Source organism: Tasmannia lanceolata, unplaced genomic scaffold (assembly GCF_043159265.1).
Source record: "Tasmannia lanceolata isolate RefF3 unplaced genomic scaffold, GAP_Taslan_0.1 ptg000012l, whole genome shotgun sequence".
Taxonomy (NCBI): Eukaryota; Viridiplantae; Streptophyta; class Magnoliopsida; order Canellales; family Winteraceae; genus Tasmannia; species Tasmannia lanceolata.
This window is the reverse complement of record NW_027518689.1, coordinates 7,755,303-7,760,607: the sequence shown is the minus strand read 5'-3', so window position 1 is coordinate 7,760,607 and position 5,305 is coordinate 7,755,303. Positions and strand designations below refer to the sequence as shown.

The following is a 5,305-nucleotide window of genomic DNA, read 5'->3' as shown; positions in this document are numbered from 1 at the left end:
GAGTCTCTGGTATGTTGCTCCTGCATTTTTAGACCGAATGGCATGACGCGGTAACAATACGTCCCCTGATCTGTAACGAAGGATGTTTTCGGTATGTCCAATTCGTACATTCTGATCTGATTGTACCCGGAAAAGGCGTCCATAAAGCTCAGTAGCTCATGACCTGTGATTGTATCGATCAATTGATCGATTTTTGGAAGCGGGTAACTGTCTTTCAGGCAGGCCTTGTTCAAATCGGTGAAGTCAATGCAGGTTCTCCATTTGCCGTTGGCTTTCTTTACCATGACAATGTTTGCGAGCCAGTCAGGATACTGGATTTCTCGAATGAAGTCAGCCCTCAAGAGCCTCTCCACTTCCTCTTTGATGGCTTGTCGCCTCTCCGGGGCGAAATGTCTTCTTTTCTTCTTTACAGGCTTGCAAGTGGGATCGACACCGAGTTTATGAGTGCTGACTTTAGAATTTATGCCAGGCATGTCCGCAAGGACCCACGCAAAGACATCTGCCTTATCTCTCAGAAACTGGGTGAGCTCCTACTGGGCGTCTTCGCCTAAGGAAGAGGCGATTTGAACCGCTTTCTTACTGTCATCTTGGTATAACGGAATTGAGAGGAGGTCCTCGGCTGGTTCATTTATGATGATTTGAGCTTCGTCTCTCAGATCGAGCAGCTCAATCGGTAGTGTTTCTGATGCATTTCTGCCCTTGAGCGTCACGGCGTAGCACTCTCTTGATTGTGGCTGATCTCCCCTGACTTCCCCCACGCCGTTAGGGGTTATGAATTTCATTCTTGGGTGGTATGCAAATGCGACGGGAAGGACGAGGTTCTGTCCGAGTCTTCCTAAGATAGCGTTATAGACCGAACCGGCCCTCACTACCATAGCAAACGCCTGACAAGGAGGCTCGCCGACAAGAGCGGGGAGCTCGATTTGTCCTTCGACTTTGACTACCTCTCCCGAGAAGCCAAACAAATCTGAATTTGCAGGCCTCAACCGATCATCTCCTATCATCATGTAGACACCCCATTTTGACCATACCCTAAAATTCAATTGTTTGAGCAAAACTTAACCAAACCAATGTTTTAAAACTCCAAATTTCACCTCAAGATAGGTTAGGGTCCCAGCAAAGTCCCTGCAAAATTTTGTCAAAATTCGAGAGTGTTTGCCTAGCGAACGAGCCGAGATAAATGTCGTAGTATAAGCTGGAAAGGGGGGTGATTTTATTTTGAAGGGGGGGCGAATTTATCCTAAAAGGGACGTGCTTGGCCTAATAAAACAAGAATTGTGGGCGCGCTTCAACAATTTTCCGCGCGTCCAATCAACGTGGAGTGCCATTATCAATACTCTTTTGCCCCTATAAATAGCTACTTAATATCTCAAAAAAAAAAAGAGAAAAGAGGGTTTTCGTTTTTCTTTTTAAAGAGAGAGAGTGAGAGGATTAGAGAGAGAAAATAGATCTCAAGAGCTAAAACCCATCTTCGCCTTCTCCGATCATTCTCCGGCTGTTTTTTTTTGGCTCATTCTTCTTCTTCGGTGTGCACGATCTCCGGTTGAGCTTTTTCCTTCTTCCTTCACTAACTTTTGTTGCCATTTCTCTTGTCTTTTATACCTTAAAACTCTACTTCCCTTCTTCTTCTTCTCTGATTAATCTCTGGCAATACTCCGGCCAAGTCCCGAATAACATCTTCCTACTTCTAAGCTTGTTCTTTGTACAAAGTCTTGGCTGGAAATCCTAGATTTCGTTCCTTTTCTTCATGGAGCCCTAATTCAAAGTTCTAAACCTCACTTTCAATTTCTAGATCTGGTGATCCATTTCATTGTAAAGAAGAAGATCTATGCCTCTTGTCTTTTTTGGAAAGTCACCTTGCGATCAAGATCATCTGTTGCTCAATTGAAATTTCCATTGATAGTTTGAGCATTTTTATCCTTATCAGGTAAGTTGTTGAGTTCTCTCTTGTTTCAAAATTTAGTTCAATCTGATGTGTTATTATTGCCTGTGGTTTTGATTTTTTGGTGTACCGATTTGATTTTGTCTGAAATTGATGGAGTTATACAAAATTTGTAAAAATTCTTGCTCTGATGATCATTTGATAGTATGTAATTATGTTTTGGTGAAAATTAGTTATGTTTTCCTTGAGATCTGTAGATATTTAAGCTCGTGGTTATCATTTAAGGATATACAATTGTGTCTTGTTTTGAATTAGCAGTGGATTTTGTATAGTTTATGATAATCAATATTGGAAATTCATTTAGTGATATGAAATTATGGTTCATTGGAAATGATTTTGGGAATCCTTCAAATAAAATCGCACTTACAGACCTCTAACACATATTTGATAATATATGGTGCTGCTTTGATTGGAAAGAAGAGTTGAATTTTTCATAGCCATATAAGGGTCATATGATTACTGTTGAGAGAGTCAAAAATATCTGTAGTATTTCTTCAAGTTCTAATTTCTCAAAGCACTATATTCTGATCCCTGTTACTTTGTTATGATTTTTTATTGGCATATTTTTTTTGCGCAAGAATTTGAGAATAAGGCTAACTGAATTATAACTCATGCCATGAAATGTTATTGTACGTATCAGAGGCTGTTTTTCTCTCATTGTGAGAAGTATTTTTTTTTTATTATTGATATGGGTTGTCAACATATGAAAATGGAACCTGTTTTTCTTATGATCTCATCATGAATATCTATCATAGGGGATATATCTATCTCATGGTTAGAATGGTGTAATTGACATTGGATGTCATGATGTTCTATAAGGTCAAGACTCTATCATTTTCAATCCACTCTGTTTTAGCTCCTCCATTTGTCTTTTGAATGAATTGATGGAATTTTATTGTTATAGTTTCAGCCTTTGTTTTGAATTATCCTTCTTAATTAGATGAATATTATGTTTATAACTTTCTTTTTGGTATATACTTGAATAGAGCATTAAGTGAGGAAACAGCTTATTATGTTTTGTTTGTAAAATCTTTACTTAATATGTTTATATCAGGAGACAGGTGGTATCACTGTTTCATGCTATAGTGCATTCCATTGAGTAGCAGGGATTGTGACAGAATATGGTTACTATCATCACCTTTGCCTATACATAGTGTTGATCTCACAAATTTTGTCTTCCAGGTTATGATGGAGTGAACGTTTCTACCTTTGTATACACCTTTGCGACATGTACAGCCCTCATCCCCCATTTGATATGCACAGCCCCATCCCCTTGATAATAACAGTCCTTATAGCTTTGTTTTGTCAGCCATTTTTTTATAATGATGGCCCTTGTAACCTTGTTTTGACAGCCACATTGAAACCCCTTTCATATCTTTCTATTACTCCCATCGTCTAAGGCTGTTGATATCATTTCCTTTTGTCTCTGTCTCTTCTTCTTTTTAATTTTCAGATTGTATAAGATTGAAAATAGGTAGGGTTGAGATGCTTGAATTAAGATATGCTGTTAAATGTGGTCTTGAGATTTCTTGTATATGAATTTCATCATTTTTTTTTGTTTCCTGTTTTTGTAAAATCCTAATGTTTAAGTTCGTTGATGGTCACAAGTGCTGACTTTTGTCAATCCCATCATGCCTCAATGTCGTGTTCAACTTGTATTCTCATTTGTGGTAAAAAGAATAAAAAGGTTTAGTTGATCATTCATAGTTTGATAGTGCCCTTATTGAAAGGTAATACTGATATTAGCCTCATATCATTATTAATTCCCTCTGCATGAGATTATTGATATTACTACTACCATGCTTTGATGATGAGACAGATTTTTATTTATGAATGTACTAAATTCTAAGAGGTTATTGCAATCCTTAATGAATTTAAGAAAGTGTACTCAAGGGAGTCTTTCTTGTCCATTGACTTAATAGGGGTGAGAGTAAAGCAATTATATTTTTTGTAATCATTTGACCCATTTTACTCTCTATTCATTCTGTAGAGACCCTTCTTGCTAATCTTGTCTTAATTTTTTTTAGCGTCATATTTTGTTTAAGTGTCATGTTTTTGAAGCAAGTGCAGGTCATGGAATAAATAGTATGATTCTATACATGTTTGAACTATAAGAAAAAATAATAATTTTACACATGAATTGACATTAGTCCCCTGTACATACAGGTAGCCCATCCCACTTCATTTTGTGGGTATATTTTTTTTATATAAAGAGGAATAACTGTTAAAATAAAGTAGTGATCCCTTCCATGATTTAATATTAATGTTATTTATCTGTCCAAGTAGTATATATATATATATATATATATATATATATATATATATACAATAATCTCATTCGATTTCTAAGGATGGTTTATTCTTTATGAATACAAAATATTTCCTTTAGTGTGGAATTTGGAACAGGTTCAGGCTCTTGTCATTATTCTGATTTTATAATGTTGATAAATTAGGATATTAGCTGATAGTAGTAAAAATCATATTTGTATTCTATTGGTTATGAATCGTTTATAGTCCCTTATAGTTGTGGATGTATGAAAATAGAAAAAGGGGCCTGATGCAGGCATGGTATAAATGATAAAGGTCTCGAGTTATCAATGTTGCTAAAGTTCCATGTCAGACAATTTTTTTTTTATGGACCTGTTATAAATAATTTTTTTTATATATACTTTATTGCATAGATGGGATTCATATACATCTTAAAATTTGAGTACTTTAGATATGTGTAGTTGGGAAATAAGCCCTAGTCACATTCTTAAAAATATTAAATCTTATCATTGCAAAAAGGGCGATGAAGGCGTTAGCCCAAGCCCATTCTTAGAGGGACTTACCGGATAGGGTAGTACCATCTGTTCTTTTCTCATCTTCTTTAGGTAGAGAACATCATTAGGGGACTTGCTCAGTCCAAATAAGTCTCCCCTCTTTTTGTTATAAGACTAGCCTAGTCTTTTAGACAAGAATCTTGAACATTAGAAACCCATTCATTGCAAAGGGCGATGAAGGAGCTATCCCAAGCCCATCTTTTAGGGAGACCTACTTGGTCCATGTAGTATTTTATAAAGATAACCTCAAGTCATTAGATCCTTCCATTCATCGCCAGGGCGATGAAGGCGTTAGCCCAAGCTCATCATTAAGGGACTTGCTCAGTCTAAGTAGCACTCCTCTCTTTTGTTTAAAAGACTTGCCTAGTCTTTTAGATGTACATTCCTTAAATCTTATGTCCCCATTCATTGCAAGGGCAATAAAAGAGCTATCTAGAGCCTTCTTAGGAGACAGGCCGTGTCTCATTTATTTGAGTGGTTATTACCCTATTAGGAGACAAGCTATTTCTCGTGCAAAAACGTCTTACCCTATTAGGAGACA

The 5,305-nt window shown here is 36.7% G+C and overlaps 1 long non-coding RNA gene across 1 annotated transcript; it reads left to right on the top strand.

Moving 5' to 3' along the window:
- The first annotated feature begins 1,394 nt into the window (after nt 1-1,394).
- On the top strand, nt 1,395-3,646 carry LOC143887067 (uncharacterized). The gene is made up of 2 exons (XR_013254012.1): nt 1,395-1,927; nt 3,125-3,646. It is a non-coding gene; the product is annotated as an uncharacterized LOC143887067 (long non-coding RNA).
- The last annotated feature ends 1,659 nt before the right edge of the window (nt 3,647-5,305 follow it).